Source organism: Stylophora pistillata, chromosome 12 (genome assembly GCF_964205215.1).
Source record: "Stylophora pistillata chromosome 12, jaStyPist1.2, whole genome shotgun sequence".
Lineage (NCBI taxonomy): Eukaryota > Metazoa > Cnidaria > Anthozoa > Scleractinia > Pocilloporidae > Stylophora > Stylophora pistillata.
Genome location: NC_142530.1, coordinates 3,531,741 through 3,554,582, shown reverse-complemented (window position 1 = coordinate 3,554,582; position 22,842 = coordinate 3,531,741). Strand labels below are relative to the sequence as shown.

Genomic DNA, 22,842 nt, shown 5'->3' with positions numbered 1-22,842 from the left:
GTCTGAAATCATACATATGATTTCAAATCAAACTCGCGCTTTACACTCGTTTAATTTTTTAAATCACGCGCACGATCTCAGCCCAAATTGCATTCCACTCAAGTTCGATTATCATTATTTACTACAAATAGAGCAGCGCCTGCGGGCAAGATAAAGCGAATCCTGTGTTCTAGTTGTCTACCCGAGCGGGCAAGATGGGCCCACCTTGTTCGCTCGGGACTGCCCGCTTTGATACTGCGCAAGAAAGAAACAGTGCACGGAGCGAACTTACAAAGTTCGTAACTTTTGGACAATGTCGGCGACGAAGTCGCAAAAAGCGGTAGGAGACAATCAAAACAGAGATGAAATTTCACGATCTTCTTAGGTTTATTGCGCTACAAACACAGTTAGCTTGCTTTCCTGATCACACAAAATTGCATTTCCACTAAGTCTTGTAAGAACGTACGGATCGAGAGAGCAGATCAGATGATCACTATGCGACTTAACAGTCAAATCGCTAGAGTATATAACAATGGATTTTGATATTAACGGAAATGCTTTGACATTGCTTAGTAACTCTTTACTGTGGTCACATTACATAATCAACTTTGTTCATAAAACCAAATTATTCATTTTTTTGTAATCCTGTACCGATGCAGAACCACAGTTTCTTTAGATACTTGCCCCCTTTAGCCATTTTATCTGCTATTGGATTTGGAAATGATTAGAATAATGAATACAAAAAAGGGGCCTGAAAGATAATATACAAAATGTAACTCACAGTGATTTTAAGTCAGACAAATCCTTAAAAATGTCTCGTGGCAGCTGTTTCAACTGATTGCCACCCAACCGCCTATTATATGAGAACAGAAATATTACCATTTTCCAAGTAAGCATCATGTCATTTTTAAACAAAAATAAAATTACGTGACAACCACAGGGTTACTCAACTTCACCTAGCAAAATACTTCTGTCAAATGAGACCCACCAGTCTCAATACTTTCGCATATATGAACACATGGCCACCACAAGGCAAAATATTTATCGTTGCATAATGTCTTGTGGCTGTTTCAACTAACTCTTTGGTCTTCGACGCTGATTATATATCAATTCAATTTCAAAAAATTTAAGCTCGGTTTTCACTCACAAGTATCTTAGTTCATCCTGCCCAGCTAACAGCTCCTCAGGCAACTCTTTAAAGTTGTTATTTCCCAGCAACCTATAATCCATTTCCGAAACTTAAATATTAGCATTTCATAACCAATTTGATGGTTTGAAAACCCTTTGAAAACCCTTTACAAAGTTTTGTAAAGGGTTTTCCCAAGTTTTCCATTCCAGTAGGGATGGCAAAGAATTCCCTTTTTCTCGTCGACAATATGAATATCTTCCCTTTATTCTTGATTTTACAACTTGATTCTAGGGATTCTATTTATGCTGAGTCCAATATGGATTTCTGCCCTGTAATCCCTTAGTGAAAAATCACCTTTCTAGATATTCTAAACGATAGCCATGGTAACTATGGTAACTGTAACGATAAAACCAACTGACCCTCAGACTAGTTATTCTTTAAGGTTTATTCTAATTAGTAAGTCGCGATCAATCTTTAAGTTTTTTCTTTTACTTGCAAGAGAAAGTAAGCCTCCGATTATCTTGTTCGTTATTTGAACTGTTTTCTTGAAAAACAAGGAAATAAAAAACTTTTTAATCATGTTAAATTAATAAAAGAAGCTCGGAAGGACTCTCTGAAGATTTAAATAAACAAACAAAGTCAACAACAATAACTAAAATACAAAAAAAAACTGTCAATTCATGAAATACTAATCAAGCCATCTTGAAAAGAAACAAGAAACCTCCTCCATTCTTATGAGACGATTATTTCCAATTTCAGATTTCGATATTATTTCTCTTATGTCCGATAGAAAGCAGCTGGTTACGAAATCATAGACTGGGGAAAAAAATACTTTTTGAAAGCACCATCTGTGTTTGAAATAACTACTCTAAGGAAAGCTTGTCAAAATAACAATAACCAAATTGGTAAAGAAAGAAAGAAAGAAAGAAAGAAAGAAAGAAAATAACAAGAATAACAGAAGCGCCGGTAAGTATAGTAAGCTCCAGAGCAAATAACATACAGATTAAATATTCGTTGAGACTTAAATACATCACGAGGCAGTGACTCCAGTTTGTTGAAATCCAGGGTTCTGTGGAGAGACATGCTAATTTTTTTTCGGCGAAATATCTTCTTTTGTGGCACATGTAACTTTCGACCTATTGTTCCACTCAGAAGAATAGTAAATATGAATTGAGGTTGTGCAGTATTTTAGTTCTGAAGTTGAGATCGCAGTAAAAGTGATCATAATGTTGCAGCCTAGCCGTCTACATAACGGCGGAAATAGTTGTGACGAAATATCAGGTCTTTTCGGCCACTGAAAAGATTTAATATTTCGCCAGCCGTATCTCCCTTATCAGGCCGCCAAATATGGTACAGCTGACATAATTGGTTAAAGGTTCGGTAATGGAAAGATGTGGAAGATGTGGAGAGACCTAGCTAGGCCGAAACAGCTATTTATGGCCGTTTATTTGTATAAAAAAAGATTTGGCGTACTACAATTGTCGCTCCTAAGTTCGCATTCTGTGGCTTCAAAAGTCCAACTCACTTATCATCTCATCATTTTGTCATCACAGGCGAGGTCATACACTATAATTGTACCTTAGACCTCATTGGTTTTATTGACCGCATGGGTGTTGTAACATCTCATTAATTGAATTGTGTTTGTTTGATGGAAGGAGGTACATGTTTATAACAGAATAGTTTTCAGAAAACGACGGTAGATACCCTAGATAATCAGATAGTACGGTGCTCTTAAGATATAAACATCGTGTACTGACAATTTACACAAACATTGCTATTCTAGGTCTATCCTATCTTATAACTCCACTATGTATGATATAAAACCCCTTCACTTACAAATTCTTTAGTTGACTGTGTTGCACATCTTTTTCTTTAGGTAAAAAATCAGATGTCAAGTACTTTAGGTTGTTGTTGTTCAGCAATCTGCGTCGTAAAATGGAGAAATCATGGATTTGTATTTGATATTGTATTTTCGTATGGGGAGGGGAAAGTTTTAACTTGCCATAGATATTAGCAGGGAAATATTGTTTCTCAATAGCCCACTCAATCAAAACCAGACCATGCTCCTTTTTTCCCTAAAACGTGGACTTTACTCATTGGCACTCTGTTACTCTCATCATTTGTTCGTTTTTAATATCCCTTTTATTGTTCCTTGCTCCTCAAATATTCCTTGTGCTTCAATTATCTTGATGAACGTTCGCTGACGCGTGAAAAAATTGTAAAATGTATAACATTTGGCTTTTGATAGCCTCTGACAGCACAGGATTCCCAAGCTATGCTTGTGAGGTTCATTTCGGATTGGAGTATCTTTTTCTATTTTTGCTTTTATGATAATATTGAGCCCTAATTAGGACAGAATATGTACTTTTTGGAGGATGTGACCTCGATTAAACTAAGAGTCACCTACTCGAACCAAATGTGCGAGGAGTGGTATTTTTGAAATGAGAGGAATACTGTTGGTCGATAGGATTAAGTCTCCTCAAATGGACATAACATATTATTTAAAGTGATCATGAAAAATCAGAGGAGCAGGGTTGGCGTAATGGTGAGAGCGCTCGCCTTCCACCAATGTGTCCCGGGTTCGATTCCAGGACCGGGCGGCATAAGTGGATTGAGTTTGTTGGTTCTCTACTCTGCTCCGAGAGGTTTTTCTCCGGGTACTTCGGTTTTCCCCTCTCCTCAAAAACCATCATCCTTTGAATCTGTTTAATTTAGAGTTTATTTGCATTGATACACGACCCCACAAGCTGTTCAGCTTTAAACATTATCGTGTCTAAATAAAAGTGTTATCATGATTATTATTATCAGAATATATCGATCCTCTCTTTTAATATAAAGTTCAAATATATCAATTAAAGAGGTTTTACTCACAATTCTTGTAGGTACCTCATTCTACTAAACCCCTCAGGAGGCAGCCGTTCCAAATGGTTATAGGACAAGTCGCTATCGAAAAAAGACAAAACAAACAAAAAAAAGAAAGGAAATAATAAGAAAATGGCCAGTCGTCGTTTTTAAAAAACTTTGCCTTGTCAAAATTATACTTTTGATCGTTTGTGTCGTTGACTGTTTTTCAAGGAAAAACCCGTAAGGCTTGTCAGTTTGAGTGACAGTGAGTGTGTGCAAATTTTGAATCAGCCGCCCCATGCAGTTTGGAATATGAAAGAAAAATCCGTAGAATAAATACAACAAATTACTGGCGATCCTTGCAATCTGATTGGCTCTTGTTGGTGCAAATTTATTCCTGAATCGCACCATTTCTTATCTAAACTGCATCTTTTACCAAGCCAGTGAAAAAGCTTTACTAAAATACTCGAATCAGATTTCAAGGCTTGTTTAAAGAAACCAATCAATTGCAGGAGAATAAAAAACACCTTTTACAACTTTTACAGACCAGCTCACGACACAAACGATCAAAAGTATAATTTTGACAAGGCAAAGTTTTTTAAAAACGACGACTGGCTATTTTCTTATTTGCGATCTAAACTTGGATGTAATAAAGTGGCAATCGATCTTTGTGTCGTGCAACTTTGCGGGTCTGAAATCATACATATGATTTCAAATCAAACTCGCGCTTTACACTCGTTTAATTTTTTAAATCACGCGCAGGATCTCAGCCCAAATTACATTCCACTCAAGTTCGATTATCATTATTTACTACAAATAGAGCAGCGCCTGCGGGCAAGATAAAGCGAATCCTGTGTTCTAGTTGTCTACCCGAGCGGGCAAGATGGGCCCACCTTGTTCGCTCGGGACTGCCCGCTTTGATACTGCGCAAGAAAGAAACAGGGCACGGAGCGAACTTACAAAGTTCGTAACTTTTGGACAATGTCGGCGACGAAGTCGCAAAAAGCGGTAGGAGACAATCAAAACAGAGATGAAATTTCACGATCTTCTTAGGTTTATTGCGCTACAAACACAGTTAGCTTGCTTTCCTGATCACACAAAATTGCATTTCCACTAAGTCTTGTAAGAACGTACGGGTCGAGAGAGCAGATCAGATGATCACTATGCGACTTAACAGTCAAATCGCTAGAGTACATAACAGTGGATTTTGATAGTAATGGAAATGCTTTGACATTGTAGCGATCTGATATAGTAAAACCTTCGAAGCCATGGTTACGATTTTTTTTTCCAAAAAGACGTTATACAGCATAATAATCGAAAAACTCCTATGACAATAAAAAAGCTCAAAAAACGAAATCTCTACAGACAAGAAAATTTCTTGAAAACTGGGAAGTGCGTGCGTTTTGTTTATTATTATAATAATTTCACTTCGTTCGATTCATTATGAATGTTGCTGTTCGGTTTACGAACAAATACCGCTTTAGCTTCGCTATGATATTTTCACTTAGGAGAGTTTACCAAATTATTTCGTGAGATATGGCTCATCAAAGCTGTAGATTTTTTGGAGCAACAATTCAGTTTTGATTGATAGCTTCGGACCCGACATAGTTAGACGTTATACAGAAGTCCGAAAATTTGCCCCAGATGTGGATTTATTCATTGCTTATTCAGTGTCGAGTTTGGTGACTTTTAATAGGGGAACATTTTCTAATCTGTTTCAGCGTGCGTTTGCAGCCATTTTGCGTCAACACATGAAACTTTGTAAGTTTCAATATAACTTTTCGTGATACAAGTTAAGTCGGGCGACACAAAATAATGTGAACAATGTTTTACATTACTTTTCCTCGAGAGTTGCTTTGATTTCGCAAGCTTTTCGCACGAGTAGGTTTTCCGAACGGACCCGAAAATGTGACGTTGTTTGTCACAAACGAGCGTGATTATGATCGAATTCAAAATTGAATATTTACTTCGAATTGTTCTCATTAACAATGGGAAAACATCATCAATAAATGAAGCACTGCAACAGACAACATTTCTTGAGCGGCGTTATTATGTCACTTTACCTACATTGGTGAGAAACTCTTCTTAAAAGCATGCACAACCCTTTCACACTGTCGCTCACACTCCTTTGTCGATAGTGGAGAGTGGGAAGTAACTGCAGTGCTTCCGTGAGTCAAGGGGGATCGGCTTTTTTAACTCGGAATTCTGCTTTACATTCGGCTAAATTTATCTCATCGAGATTAAAAGGATCCTATTTCTGGTAAATCAATTCTGGACTTTTAGATTGATAGGCGTTATAAAGAAGGACAAACTTTTTTATCCGAAACGACTTTGTTTAGATAAGAGATAGATAAGATAATTTATTTAATGTCAAAAAATGCACAGAGGGTGGTCTCCCAATCCCCTGAGCCAGAGGCTCATGATAAAAGTGTTTGACAATATAAAAGAAAGCTAAAATTGTAAAAGCACCGATTAAATTTGAAATAATAGTTAAAAGTCTCCGGAAGGATGATGCAATAGATGCATTTTTAGCAGCAGATGGTAACTGGTTCCAAATGCGTGAGATCATATACGCGGTATGAACCATGAAGGAATCTGCTATTATATGAAGTTTGTACTACCTTTAGACCACTACTTCTAAGATTATTTGGTGTAACTCGGGGTTTAAATAAATCGGCTATATAGTCTGGACCATTCTCCCTAAAACATTTAAAAAATATTATCAGATTGTTCAATACGTCTATGTTGCAAAGTATTCATGTTTACCATCTTAAGGGTTGATTCATAATCAGTTCTCCCAAATTCGTTATAGTTTACATAGATTAGTTAGTGAATTTCCCGAATCCTTTTAAATGAATTCATTTTTATAAACCCTTAGTCAATCACAAATTACAAGTGAAAGAGACAACGTTGCCGTTGCGAAAAGCTAAAGGTTTTTCTTTTCTGGCGGTACAAACGTAGACTCCACACCAGTCTTAATTTGTCATAGGCGTCGCCTAATAATAATGATAACAATAATAATAATAATAATAATAATAATAATGGTGATAGTACCAATAACAATATTAATAATAATAATCATAACCATAATGAGTGTTTCTATAGCGCCATACTCTATTGCTCATGGCCCTTTTCAACATTTGCGGGGGACTTTGGCCAGACTGCATTAAGCAATTTGCAAATTTTGAAGGAAATTTTTGCAGATGCCCCCAATATCTGAATCAAGACCAGAACACAACATTGGGAGCTACACTCCCCTCTCTTTGCGATTAGTAATTGAGTTCGTTAAAGACCCCTGCTAACCAGTACAGAGAAGATGCACGAGACATGGTCTACGGTTTTTAGTCCCTGTCCGAAAAGACTGGAATGTCTAACCATTTGCAGATGTCGTAATTATATAACTAAGGGTAGCACATGAGCTAACCAGGAGGCGGTCTAACTCAAGTTATACTTATATCGCGTGTAAAGATAGAGAATGTGATGGGGCTGAAGAAAATTGCAAAAACTAATACTAGGTCACCTACTTGGTTTTTCATACATCTTTAAAACACTGAGTTTTAGGGGGTTTCTAAGCAACGCTGTACTGTTGCCATGGCAACAGATGAGCTCTCACAACACCCTCAACAAATTGCCTTACGATAGTTTTATACGGATGTTGAAACATTCCCCTGTTGATTGACAGTCTTGTAATCATTTGTTATCGGACACTCGCTTTTCTGCACTGAATTAAGGCTGTTCTAATTGGAAGTATTACGTGGATCTTTAAGAATTTAGTCTGTTCGAGGCTCCTTTTTTAATGGCATCGTGTTTAGTACTTACAGCCTATCCAGGTAATCTGTTATGCTGAAAATTCCCCGGGGTAAGTCTTTTAACTGGTTATTGGACAAGTCCCTATGACGAGCAAATCATCACCAAAAGATATCAGCTACAGCTATTAAGAGCTGTTTGATAATGTTTGGAAACATAAATTGAATTCATTCTTCTCTACTATGGAGGATGCTTTTCGGTTTCGTTAAAAAAAAATATCTTCCTTTGGAACCAACGATATTAATATTGCTAGATCCGAACGTTAACTTCGCGGGATATCCTATAGCTCTTGTTCTTACGAAATCGTATTGAATAACTGTTACCAGGTCGGACAGGACAAGACTTCGAACATTTGTGTCACAAGAAATAGACATTGCTTAACCATAAGACATCCCCACCAAGGTACTGAGAAGGGGAGGGGTAAAGGAAGCCTGACCCTTGTCTCTCAGAATTTTGGAAATTATCTACCATCAATAGAAATTCTGTTTTGTAAAGTACAGGTTGCTTTTAAAAGTATAATTTTTAATTGTTCCATACGCTAGGTGGGTTCGTGACAACATCTAATAAGATAATTTATGAAATGGTGTAATGGATGCGATATAATGAAACGTGCTTGTTCGATAATATATCAATTGTCATATCTAAACAGTTTTTTCATTTTAATATGTACATGTACTATCAAATATTAAGGAACACAAATTTTCTTTTTGAAAGCCTCCCGTAACAGAGCAAGCGTAAGTGTTTGGTAGATGTTCTAGTAGTCACACTGTTTCAGTCTGGTTCCAATATTTTTGGAAAATTTGCTTCGTACTTACAGTTTGTCCAGCTTTTCCAAACCTCTGAAGGCTTCTAAGGTTAAGTCCTTTAGCTGATTATTGGATAAGTCCCTATGACGGAAAGATCATCACAGCAGAACGTTAGCTTTGAGCTGTTAGTTATTATTGGAACCAGAAAATATTTCAGCCATAACAAAGGGCGACCAAGCTTCTCGTTTTAAAAGCTGGATTGGCCCGAGGAAATCTGAAAGAAGGTTAATTTCGTAGATGTCTCATAGGACTCTGAGTAGATTGATTGTAAAGATCTCACATTTGTTGAATCTAAAAAAATCTGCGATATTTCAATGGGTAGGATATGCAATATTAAAGAATAAAAATATTATTCTTTAAAGTTTGGCGTGATCAATGTACGATAAACATCTCATCCCAAATTAATTAGCAGTACTCTTTCAATCTTTTCCCCCTATTTCGAGATACATGTGTAATAATTTTTTACTGCATTGCTAGGCCTGTTTTATTCGCGAGTGTTGAGTGGATGTTGTAGTAGTCAGGCTGTTTCAGTCTGGCTTCAATTCTTTCAGGAAATTTGGTTCCTACTTTGGCGCGGAGAATATAGCTGCGTTGGTTAGGGCGCCGGATTGTGTTGTGCGGAAGGTCAAGGGTTTGAGCCCCGGCCGGACCAATACTCATGATCTTAAAATAAATGAGGAGAATTTGCAACCTTTCTATAACAAGAAATGAATAGCTTATCTAGTCTTCACGGATATGAACGAATAAACCGTAGGAGACGTTAATTTCCCACGCACGAGACTACTGTGTGGTGGATGTCCTTCCCTGGGGTGAGATGGGTGGGTGTTGGCCCTGAAAAGCCCTTAAGGGGAGTGGTCAATTAACCTATGTCACCTATGTAACCTACTTACAATTCGTGTGTATATCCTATCCCACTGAAAACTCCTGAGGGTAGGTTCTTTAAATAATTATTGGATAAGTACCTACGACAAACAGAATATCGCAACAAAATGTCAGCTTTGAGTTCTTAGATAATGATTGGAACCTTAAAATACTTCAGCTATAACAGAAGATGCCTTTGGTTCTCGTTTTAAAAGCTGGATCAGTTTGAGGTAAACGAATATTCCTCAATCAGATCCAAAAGGAGGTTAATTTTACAGTGAAATGTTCAGCAAGCAACCGTGGACGATAATCCTACTCTTGTATGTTGGGTCAGCAGTGATGTAATTGGCCCAAAATAACGAATATAAATATAGAGGCAAGACCGATATAACGTAGATAAGTTTTAAAACAGAGCACTATATTTGGGCTGGCCAAACCAGCCACTTATCTACGTTATATCGGTCTTGCCTCTATATTTATATTAATTTTACAGATGTCCTGTAGGACTCTCTGAGTAGCTTGGTTGTAAAGACATCGTATTTAAGAGCTACCACAAAACTGGAAACTTCTAGACTTCTCTCCATTTATTCCACTCAGAAAGACCGAAAAATTCAGACCTGAGTGTCCTTAAGAAATTTTACTTACGTTCGCATAACAGTAGACTGTTCGTGTTCAGAGTACGTCACTAGCAGCTTTAACGTTTCGTTTTACAATTTTCCGTTTTTGCCGCGAGTTTAGCTTATGCAGTAAACCGTTCGTAATGCAACTAAAAAATTCGTTTACGTAAACTCTCTCTTTGAAGTATAACCGACTTTAAAATCACTAGTTCATTCCGCCACAAAGTGATGTTAACCCAGTGATCTATAAACACTGCACACCAGTTTAATTCAATTTTTAAAACCTTTTCGTATCCAAAGTGCGCACTTTTTTGTCATCCACTTGCATGTGATAACAATAATATCCACCAAATTGGAGGAAAGGTATCTTGTCGGCGGTGAAATATTAAAGGAAAACTATTTACCTACTCAGAGTGTGACGTCGATGCACAAGGTCAGAGAAAATACTAAACTGGGAAGCCGACAAAGTCGCACATGACATTAGCAGATGGTAGAGAACACAGACGTAAATCAAATTAAAGAGAGAGACCTCACCAAATTATTTTGATTTACATAACGGTAAAGATGATTTTCAAGGCTTCAAAAAAAACTGGCGTGTGTAAATCTGGTCTAAGTGGTCTGACTGAAACTTAAACTAGACACGAGCGCTGTTAATCACGATCTTTGTGGCGTGTTCTTCTAATGGAATCCCTTCAATAACTTTCGGTAAACTAGAGATCCACTTCCTGGCTTGCATGCCGGCGACTCCCCATGGTGCCTTCAATTGACGGTATAGCTCCACTCCTTCATCATCGCTTTCAAGATGGTCAATAGAATCGTCCATATAGGTACACAAGGCGAAAAAACTTATTTAAGTTGTTTTAAACGTGGATTAATCCCGTCTTAAATCTAAGTTTACTAAATTTAAGTTGACGTTTAAGCGACTTATGCACCGGTTTAAGTCTGCCTTAAATCGAGCTTATACTATCTTAAGGCTAAACTCTAATGTAGGTTTAAGCTGACACTAAATGTCTGTAAACAAAAGTATTCGTTTACGTTACTTTTAATGGAACTTAAACTCGTATAAAACACGCTTCTAAGTACTGTTTAGCTGTAGTAAACCGAAAAAGCTTATTTAAGTTGTCTTAAACGTGTATTAATCCCGTCTTAAATTTAAGTTTACTAAGTTTAAGTTAAGGTTTAAGAAATTTCTACACCGGTTTTAAGTCTGCCTTAAACCGAGCTTATACTATCTTAAGGCTAAACTTTAATATAGGTTTAAGCTGACATGAAATGCCTGTAAACAAAATAACTTATTTACGTTACATTTAATGGGACTTAAACTCGCCTAATATATGCTTCATAGTGCTGTTAAGTTAAGTGAATTTAGGGTTAAGGTTAATCTGTTTAATAGTACAGTGTAAGTGCAGTACGTTTATGTGACATATGGTATTTCGTGGACTGGACTGGACTGGACTAGTAAAACGTGGACTAGTAAAACGCGGACTAGTAAAACGCGGACTAGTAAAACGCGGACTAGTAAAACGCGGACTAGTGAAACGCGGACTAGTAAAACGCGGACTAGTAAAACGCGGACTAGTAAAACGCGGACTAGTAAAACGCAGACTAGTAAAACGCGGACTAGTAAAACGCGGACTAGTAAAACGCGGACTAGTAAAACGCGGACTAGTAAAACGCGGACTTAACAACAAAAACAACAACAAAAAAACAATTTCATACGAAGGCGATCACAAGACTTAATGGCGAGCCAATTTAGTGAGTAACAATCCCTGTTTGACCTTTAAGCTACACATGGGTTTGACATGCACCAGATACAAACAAATTTATAAGTTTAGGCTAAGAAAGAATTTTATTCAGCACCAGTTCAAAATCCTAAAATACACTTTCGTTGTAAATTTCATGGCAGGAACGAACGAATTCGATGAATAAAAGTCGCATTAAATCTACTTGTGTCTAGGTAGAAAGAGTCTCATTGACTTCAGCTTTTCGGTGGAAGAATAACTGATTTACACACGCCATTACAGAAAACAAACAAGCAGACTGACAACCCCAAAACACATATTCGCATTCACTTACAATTTGACTTTCAAAGACATTTTAAAACGGAACAGAGGTAAATCTTCGAAGATTAATCGTCGTTGGAAATAAAAAATACTTTCCGTAAGATCTTTGTTTTTCTCTTTACGAGAAAATCGTTGCTTCATCATTTAAGGTGGCTCGTACCGGTTTTCATCTTTTTGATGGTTTGTAACTTTGAAAGAATACAACAGAAAGACTGACCAAGGCCAGTTGAACACTTTTACAGGTTGAATTACATAATCATTGGTTATCCAAAAATAAGTGTCATTTCCTCACTAGTAGTTTCCATGGCAACGCTTTCATATGCTTATTCAGACGCATTTTTTGGCTTGTGGCTTAAATAATTTGAAAACTAACCCGGTGACCCCCTGATTTTTTTCAGTGATTGCTTTTGGCACTTGAAAAGGAAAATGCACAAAGATTTTTAAAAAATTCTACGGAGCGGAATTTCAGGAGATCTACAAAAAGGACAATTTTCACATATCACAAATTTCCTACAGTAGAATTTTCTAGTTTTTTTTCTGATGATTCCGTTCGACGTTATTATCATATTGGAACAATAAAAAGAAGGGGTCACCGGACTTGTTTTCATGCAATAGCTTTCGTGAGTTTAGCAGTTTCCACGCGTGCTTTAAATATCTGGATTCTATAAGATCGACATTTGCTCATGATCTGTTTTAGCTACCGCTGACAATTGCGTGTGCTCGCGCGAGCACCTACGATCTGATGTTTACAGACGTTTACTGCTAAGAAAATCATTAAACAGCCGTCAAAGACAGCCTCCCGAGCTCATCTTAAAAATCCTGCACATGACTTCTGGCTATATCATATTATTTTCCTTTAAGTTTCAAAGTCTTCTTCCACTTCAGGTAGATTACCCTTCACTTGAGTTCTTCTTTTTTCGCCGTCGCAAGATTTCATATCGGTTGAATATTTCTTTTAAATGTGAAGTGAAGCAACCTTTACTTCTCCGAAAATCGTCTTCGTTATCTTAGTTTCTATCTCCTGCATTCATAGTGCCCACTCAACACATCAAATACATGCTCTTAGGTAAACTTCTCACAAAAGTAGAAAAAATTCCACGCGCCGCCATCTTTGTTTTGAATTTTTATCTTTTTATCTCGCGCTTCTTTCGCACGTTTCTCTCGCGCGCGTCATGCAAGAGTGACCTATTCCCCGCGCGAGGAAACTGGTACGAGCCACCTTAACTCGTGTGTGTTTGTCACACCAGTACTGCTGTTTAGCGTATGCTTCCTTACTCTTCAATTGACAGCTGTCACATCGTGACAGTTACTTATCAAAAAAATGTTTCAAAATTTGCTCGGAAGCCTTTAATTACCTTTACAAATATAAATGTTTCGGCGAAAGCTTTCTCTTTAATTTGAAGAACCCGAATGATTTAGGGCTACAATTCCGAGTTTAATTACGGGAAAATCCTCCTTGAACTTAAAAATTTGATAGCGAGTGAGTTATAAAGAAAACAAACTTTATTCAAATCAAAGAGAAGGTTTTCGCCGAAACATTTTTATTTGTAAAGGCAATTAAAAAGCTTCCAAACAAATTTTCAAACATTTTTTTGAAAAGTAACTGTCACGATGTGACACCTGTCAATTGAAGAGTAAAAAAGCATACGCTTTTGAAGAAAGCCGGCGACTCCCCATACTGCCTTCAATTGACGGTACAGCTCCACTCCTTCATCATTGCTTTAAATACGATCAATAGACCCGTCCATATAGATGAACTTAAAGACAGTCTCAGCAGCAAGGGGAAAATAGTCTTGGTTTATTCCAGCGTTTTTCTGCGCAATAAACTCCATTGGGGCGGAATTGTTTCCAAAAAACTACACGCTTAAACTCGAAAACGTCTGGCTCTCGGTTAGGGTCAAGATCTCTCCACAGCTGAAGGGCGTGGTATCGGTCCTGTTCCTCAATCTCTATCTGGAGATACATTTCTTTGATGTCCCAGACGATGCCAGCCGGGTTTCGACGAAAACGGACAAGGACGTTGAAATGATCTTGTAGTAATTTCGGCCCGGGATGGATCATGTCATTAAGGAAGTACCATTACATTTAGCGGCACAATCAAATACGATTCGCACCTTTGGTGTCGATTTATTTATTCTCACGACCGGAAAATGCGGCAAATACGTTATGTTAGTTGGCAGCTGTTCGTTTAATCCCAGCGGATTAAAAATCATTACTACTTTACGCAGGACGTTTCCCTTTGTTGTCTGACATTCCGGGGAAACTGGAGAAGCGGCAAAGGGCAAAGGTAAACACGTCTTCAGTACTGCTCCACGGAATTTCCAGTGTCTTCGTTATCGGGTCTTGACCGCTGTTAATCACTATCTCTGTGGTGTGCTCTTGTGATGGAATAGCTCCAATAACTTTTGGTAAATTAGAGATCCACTTCGTGGCCTGCATACTGGCGACTCCCCATAGTGCCTTCAATTGATGGTATAGCTCCACTCCATCATCATCGCTACAAAGACTGTCAATAGAATCTTCCGTATAGGTTAACTTCACTAGTTTTTTTTTTCTTTCGCTTTCCTGTGCAACAACCTACGACCCCATAGGAGCAGAGTTCTTTCCAAAAACTACACGCGTAAACTCGAATACGTCTGGCTTTCGGTTAGCTTCAAGATCTCTCCTCAACAGACGGAAGTGGGATCGTCCCTGCTCTTTAATCTATATCTGGAGGTACATTTCTTTGATTTCACAGGCGATGCCAGCAGGGTTTCGACAAAAACGAACAAAGACGTTGAAAATATCTTGTAGTAAGCTCGACCCGGGATGAATCATGTCATTTAAGGAAGTACCATTACATTTACCGGCACAGTCAAACACCACTCGCACTTTGTTGTCCATTTTTCTTTTGTCGCCACCGAAAAATGCGGCAAACATCAGACGTAAGCTGGCAGCTATTCGTTTAAGGGAACTTTTCGTAAACATCCTTTATCAACATTGGCCTGGATGGTTGCTTGATATTCTTCGGCGACGTGGCTTTTCTTCTTCAAATTTCTTTTGGTGCTTCGTATACAAGAAAGTACCATAGGTTTAGTGTCAGGGATATCGGGTTTATTTCTTTCCAAGGAACGGCTACAAGATATCTTCCATTTTTGTATTTGAGGGAATCTTTCCCTTTGCTTTCTCCTTCGGTGAGTACCAGTCTCTCATCGCGGTCTGTGCCAGACTTCTCAATTTCCCAGAACATCTTGAAGTTGTTGTCGACATCACAACAGGATTCTTTTCTCTCGCTCCAATTAGGCTCTTGGTAAACAAGGAACGAATAACTTAACGTGAGATCATGTTCTCGCGGTTTCGCTTCATCAGCTGCACCAATACTACTCCAGTCAAATGGTCCGAGATGGGCGATAGGTCCACCATGTTTCTATCGGAATTCAACGTGCGAATAATGGAGTTGAGCGTTATCAATGCCAATCAAAAGATCAACAAGTCCATCCATCATTTGCCGGCTTGGGAAAACTGCATTGGGTCAGGTGAGGCCGTTTATTCTGAGGTTTGTTCTAGTTCACAGCTCTGTAACTGCTTGCAACTTTCTGAGTATACGTTTCTACCCTCATTTCCTTTGAAAACGTGCCATCTACTCTTTAAATTTGAATTTTTAATGGCATGGACTGAAACGTTTTGAGGATGTCGTTGAGAACATGAACTTGACATTTTTCGAAAGGCTCTGCCAGTCCCAGTACCCCAGTAACATCTTCAGTTAGGAAAGTTTTGGTCAACGCGTCCTCTAGGATTGCGTTTAGTTTTATTTTTCTACCATTGGCCTTCATCCACGCAGGGACAGCTCGTAACGAATAAGGTTAACTCGGCGTTCCCTCATTACTGCTGGTCGGGGTGACAGCGGGCGCCCCCTCCTGTGGAACATCTTGCGTCTCTCATCGTCAACATAAGGAACGTTGTCTTCAGTCCAGTTTCTGACAAAACTTCACCTCCACGAAGAAGACTTGAGGGCCATTTGGGCAATCTTTCCCCCATGATCAGAGGGTAAGCAACGGAAACACAGCTTTCTTTCTTTTGCGATCTTCCAGCGCTCATCCACTCCTCCGTCGCCAAACTCCTTGCAATATCACACCCCGTGATCAAAATTGTGACAGAAATTGTGATATAATTCAAAATAAATCACGAACCTACCGACACCATAACATGGCGCCTACAGCCTATCTAGAAGGAAGGCAGTATTCAAAAAAAAGGAAAGGCATTGAATGTTACTAACACTTTTTTAGGGTGTCTCTCTCGAAAATGTGAATTGTTATCATCGATGTTTGGTTTTAAATACTTATAGCATTTTGACGAAGTATTCAAGAAGCGGCTAAATCTTAAGTGTTCATCTCTTCTTTAAGGTTTTGATCAACGGCCGCCAATTCTCTAGCTTCTATTTCTTTTACGACATTAAAAAACCTGAATGAATAGCTAAACAAAACAGGCTCGTCATTTGTAATAAACACCCCGGCCGGTCAAGTTTTGCTAATCGATTCATCTTTTTCCGACAAGTCAACTATGAAAGAGAACTTTTCAAAGTTTGTCATATTTATTGCTATATTAACGCTGCATTTATGGGAAAGCGGTTTCTTAGACCTACAACTTTGTAATTGGATCCTCATTTCACACTATTCATACACCAGTTTTAATTGGTTCTCTCTAGATTTTCAAATTATTGAAAGTTTTCACAAATTAAAGATATTTGCCTGATATTTGCGTAAAGCTTTTGATGTAATTAACCACGAGATATTACTCTAAAAGCTAAAAAATGCTGGTGTAACTGAAATTACACATAAGTGGTTTGAAAGTTATCTAGGACACCGTAAACAGTATCTTGTCTGTAAGGGCTCGAGCTCAGATATTCTGAACTTATGTTATGGAGTGCCGCAGGGTTCTGTATTGGGACCATCCCTTTTCTCAATTCATTATGACGGTGTGAAATCAGCTGTAGAATTTTCTAATTGTACGCTTTACGCTGACGACACAGAAATTCACTCGAATGACCCAAGCGCTATTCTCGCCGCAAGTTGTGTTAATAAAAACCTGAAGAATGTTAGTAATTGGCTGACACAGAACCAGACGGTACCACATGGTGGCAATTCTGTGGCAATGAAGATTGGTTCACGTCCAGCTTTACGACGATCCGATGACATCGACATCCGCTTTGACGATCACCATCTTAAGGAAGTTAGCACAGTTAAGTACTTGGGTATCCACATGGATATTGCACACACATGGATGCAACATCAGGATTATATCTGTAAAAAGATATATCCAAAGCTTAACAGCCGAACGGGAGTGGGGCAATAATTTGTTTTGTCTTCACTTACATTCATTACATTCGTGATCCCACTCGTGAATCTCTTCGCGTGCGACGATGATCCAGTCTCGCTGGCAAAGAATGAAGTTTACTCCAGGAACATGATTTCCTCTCTCATTATAATGCTTAATCATAAGTTTCGTCAGCCAGTGTCCACTTGGCAGAATGAGTCGAAATCTGGTATCATATGATAGAAAACCTGCGAACTTTAATCGACCATCACTGTGAATAACTCCACAGTCGTCGATGCATGGGTTGAGCTTTGTCAACTGGCTTTTCTTTGATATAGACTTCCCTTAGCTCAAAGCTGTGTATTCGTTACAGAGAGCTTCGCGTTGGGAAAAATCCACTATTTCTCCCTCAGAATCCTTTATTTCTTCGGGCAGCAGTTCCATACTTTCATTCCTGTTGTCTCTGTAACCCATGTTTTGTAATACTCTTCTCACTTTCACGTGCACTCGAACCAAACGCGTCCAACTGCAAAACCGTTTCGGATCTAGTCTCCACTCTTCTAGTGTGTTGTTGTGTTTCGGTGCGGTTCCTTTCTGGAGATTACACGCTAGGGTTGCATAGGCATTTATATCTTCTTTCTTCTTCGATTTCTCATCTCTGGCATTTCACTGGGTTTATCAAGGACTTTCATCTTTGACCATTACTGAAATCATCTGTCAGCCAGCTAGAGCCATTCCACCACAAGGAACATTCGGCTAACTCTGAGGGCGTGGCTCCTCTTCTGCATAAATCGGCTGGATTCTCTTCAGTAGAGACATCCTACCACTGCGACGGTTCAGTGAAAATCTGTATTTCACCAATTCGGTTGGCTTCGAACGGTCGGAAGTCTTTGCCGCGTCCTCGAATCCACCATAAAACATCTCTACTGTCAGAGTAAAATGTCTTAATCGGTTCTTCTAAGGCCGTCAGCAACGACTGTGTTAAGCGCAGGCCCAAAGTCGCATCATGAGTTCCAGTCTGGGTACTGTCACCGGGTTCAGTGGTGCCACTTCACTCTTTGCAGCAATCAGACGAAAGATTACATAATCGTTATCATGTCGGATATAGACTGCTGCACCATAGGCCTCTCGAGAGGCATCGACAAAAGTCACAATGTGTTTTGACTTGACAGGCTCTAGACATCCCAGACACCGGGGAATCTTTACCTCGTGAAGACTTTTCAATTGCTCGAACCAAACCCCGATTTAGTTTGTTATTTCATATTGAACTTCGTCGTCTCAGTCCTAGCCTCGCAACCACAGTTCCTGAAGTAGAATTTTCGCCACAAAAACGTAAGGGCGTACGAATCCCAGCGAATCAAAAATCGTTGCTACTTTACCCTGGACGTTTCGCTTTGTTGTCTGAAATTACGGGCAAACTGGAGAAGCGGCAACGATAAACAAGTCTTCAGTACTGTTCCATGAAATTCCCAATGTGTTCGTTATCAGGTCTTGACCGCTGTTAATCACGATCTTTTTGGCGTGTTCTTGTGATGGAATACCTTCAATAACTTTCGGTAAATTAGAGATCCACTTGATGACTTGCATGCCGGCGACTCCTCATAGTGCCTTCAATTGACGGTATAGCTCCACTCCTTCATCATCGCTTTCAAGACGGTCAATAGAATCGTCTATATGGTGAACTTAAAGACGGTCTCGACTGCAAGTGGATAACAGTCTTGGTTTCTTCGATCATTTTCCTGCTCAACAAACTCCATAGGGGCGGAATTGTTTCCAAAACCACACGCTTAAACTCGAATACGTCTGGCCCTCGATTAGGGTCAGGATCTCTCCATAACAGTCGGAAGTGGGATCGGTCCGGCTCCTCAACATCTATCTGGAGGTACATCTCTTTGAGTTCGCAGGCGATGCTAACAGGGTTTCGAAAAAAGCGGACAAGGACGTTGATAAGATCTTGTAGTAATTTCGGCCCGGGATGACTCGTGTCACTTAAGAAAGTACCATCACATTTAGCGGCACAATCAAATACGATTCGCACTTTTGTTGTCGATTTATCCATTCTCACGACCGGATATAACGGCCAATATCATACGTTAGCTGGCAGCTGTTCGTTTGAGGGAACCTTTCGTAAATATCCTTTATCAACATAGGCCTAGAAGGTTGCTTGATATTCTTCGGCGACGCAGCTGTTCTTCTTCAAATTTCTTTTGGTGCTTTGTAAGCGAGACATTGCATAGGTTTGGCGTCATGGAGATCGGGTTTGTTTTCTTTCCAAGGAACGGCTACACGATATCTTCCATTTTGTACTTGAGGGAATCTTTCACTTTGCTTAAAGCTAGTCTTTCTTCTTCGGTGAGTACGAGTCTGTCATCGCGGTCTGTGCCGGACTTCTCAATTGTGCGGAACTTCTTTAAGCTGTTGTCGATATCGCAACAGGTTTCTTTTCTCTCACTCCAATTAGGCTCTCTAGTGTATAAGAAACTAATAACGGGATCCACCCAAGTGGACAGAGGCGGTCGATAGGTCCACCATGTTTCCCTTGAAGATCAGCATGTAAATAATGGAGTTCAGCGTTATCATTGCCAATCAAAAGAGTGACAACTCCTTCATTTGCCGGCTTGGGAAAACTACATTAATATTGGGTCAGGTGAGGCCTTTTGTCCTGATGCTTGTTCTCGTTCACAGCTTTGTAAGTGCTTGCGACTTTCTGAGGACATTTTTTACCCTGATTTCCTTTAAAAACCTGCCATCTTCATTTTCAGTTTCGAAGATGTCGTTGAGAACATGAACTTCAAATTTCTCGAAAGGCTCTCGCAGTCCCAATACCCCAGCATCCCCTTCAGTTATGAAAGTTTCGTCCGATGCGTCGTCTAGAATGGCGTTTATTTTATTTTTCTAACATTGGCCTTAATCCACACAGGGACAGCTCCTAACGAATAAGTTTCAGTCTGCATTCCTTCATTACAGCTGGTCAGGGTCAAAGCGGGCGCCCCCTCCCATGGAACACCTGTGCCTCTCTCATCTGGCGCGTTCGTTTAACCAGCGACTTTAATTGTCTAGCTGACGATCAGGTAACTTTTTTTTATAAGCAGGCTGTGAAGAGTTCCATCTCGCAACTCCCCGCCTCTTCCTTCGGCCTGTAACTCTACCACTAATTCTAACAAGGTCAGCAAACTTCTCAAGCGCGTGGATGTCGTTGCTTCTTATCAACGGCACCTGTTCTAAATGATCCATATAAGCTCGAAGAAGCCGGCGCGTACCTTCATATTTCATCGTTAATATTTCTTTTTCCTCCTCGTATTCGTGGGGGGGTGACTGCAAGACCACAAATGGCTTCCAAAGCGTTGACTGTAAGGCATTGTCGTAACCTTGCCATTTTCAATTGTACTGGCTCCGTTGACTCGTCTACAAGACTTGTAAAAAGGGCCCAAACATCTTCGAACTTCCTTTTGTCACTATTAAACATCGGAACTGTTAACGGCTTCAAATATCAGTTTCGGTCGTCCTGGCTGCCGTGACTTTCGTTCAGCTGATCTTCTCGGCCGATTACTCGTAGTTCTGTTCTGCTGTGTTCTCGCTTAATAAACGGCCGGTTCATATTTACGGTTTTGAACGCGCGGACTTTGATCGTATTTTGTCCCTCTTCAATCGTTCTTTGTACGTCTCTTTCGATCGTTTCGGACTCTTCAAACGGTTCTTTTTTGCCAGCTTCTTCTTTGAGTTCGACTTAGAACGCGGTCAGTTGCTCTTAAATTTCTTGTGCGTCCTCTTGGGCTGCCCACAGCTGTTCAATCACACTTTATATGTCCATTATTTCGGAATCTTTTTACGTATAGTCCTTCCAACTCATGTCCGAGTTTTGTCACTTTTGTCTTTGCGGTACGTTTCCTTCTTTTAATCTGTATCAACACAACGTCCTTTTGCTTCTGTTTCTCGACTCCAATCGGTCCAGTTCTGTCGTTTTTCTTGGTAACTTCGGTGACATCGCTATCCTCGGATTCAGAAGCCATAGCGCTCAACTCCAAAACTCAACTCATGTAACGAAACCTCAAAAAAGCAACAGCTCATAATTTTCTCCCATCGTGTCGCCAAAAATGTTAGGAGGCGAAATGGAAATCAGGAAATCAGGAAATCAAACAAACACGTATATTCGTGGAAGGCAATAGGCGAAAAAATGGAAAGGCAATGACTGTTACTAAAACTTTCTTAAGCTGTTTTTTTAGCAAATGTTATTTGTTATATCGATGTTTGGTTTTAAATACTTGTAGCAATTTGGCGAAGTTTTCAAGAAGCGGCTAAATCTTAAATGTTCATCTCTTCTTCAAGGTTTTGATCAACGGCCTTAAATTGTCCGTTATTTCATGTCCGAGATTTGCGACTTTTGTCTTTGCAGTACGTTTCCTTCTCTTAATCTGTATTAACAGAATGTCCTTTTGCTTCTGTTTGTGGACTCCACTCGGTCCAGTTCCGTCGTTTTTCTCGGTTATTTCGGTAACATCGCTATCCTCGGATTTGGAAGTCATAGCACTCAAACTCAACTCGCAAACGAAACCTCAAACATAACAGCTTATACCTTTCTCACATCGTGGTCGCCAAAAACATTAGGAAACGAAAAGGAAATCAAACAAAAGCGTCTATTGGTAACACGGTAAACTCACGGTACACTTGGTAAATACCAACGATCGCCAAACAAATTGCCACTCGTATAACTCAAAACTTTCCACTCCTCTAATGAAACTTGCACACGTCCAAAAAAAGTCCGCGTGATTTGTTGACGACATTTCAACTTTCATAATCTCGAAACATGCGCGCGCACTAATACAGGCACTTCAACGTATCCTCAGTGAAATTACCCCGTCGTCCCTATCCCATGACTAAGAACTAGTGATAGTACAAAGTTTTAGAAGGATTCTACTTACAGGTGCAGAAGTTCTCTGTTGCTCTGGAACATTCCTGAAGATAAGTTCTGCAAATTGTTCTTGGACAGGTCCCTGAAGAGTAACTCAAAATATGAGAAGGAAGGAAGGCAGTAGCACAAAAAAATGGAAGCCATTGACTGTTACTGAAACTTTTTAGGCTGTTTTTCTAGCAAATGTGATTTGATGTCATCGATGTTTGGTTTTAAATACTTGTAACAATTTGACGAAGTATTCAAGAATCGGCTAAATCTTAAATGTTCATCTCTTCTTCAAGGTTTTTTCAACGCCCGTAAGATTTTTAGCTTCAAAATCCCGAGTACATTGTGAAACAAAGGAAGCTCATTGTTTGTAATAAACACCATGGTCGGTCAAGTTTTGCTAATCAATACATCTTTTTCGGCAAGTCTGCTCTGAAAGAGAACTTTTCAAAGTTTGTCATATTTATTGCTGTATTGACGGTACATTTATGGGGACGCAGTATCTGAAACCTACAACTTTGTAAGTGGATCCTTATTTCACACTATC

General features: G+C 39.3%; 2 long non-coding RNA genes across 2 annotated transcripts in view; both read right to left on the bottom strand.

Moving 5' to 3' along the window:
* LOC148718427 (uncharacterized) overlaps positions 1-22,842 on the bottom strand; it is a 186,078-nt gene that overhangs the window by 145,616 nt on the left and 17,620 nt on the right. The window lies entirely within an intron of this gene.
* LOC148718429 (uncharacterized) lies at positions 7,145-9,527 on the bottom strand. Its single transcript, XR_015994254.1, has 3 exons — positions 9,456-9,527; positions 8,575-8,646; positions 7,145-7,843 (listed from the first exon to the last, which is right to left on the bottom strand). It is a non-coding gene; the product is annotated as an uncharacterized LOC148718429 (long non-coding RNA).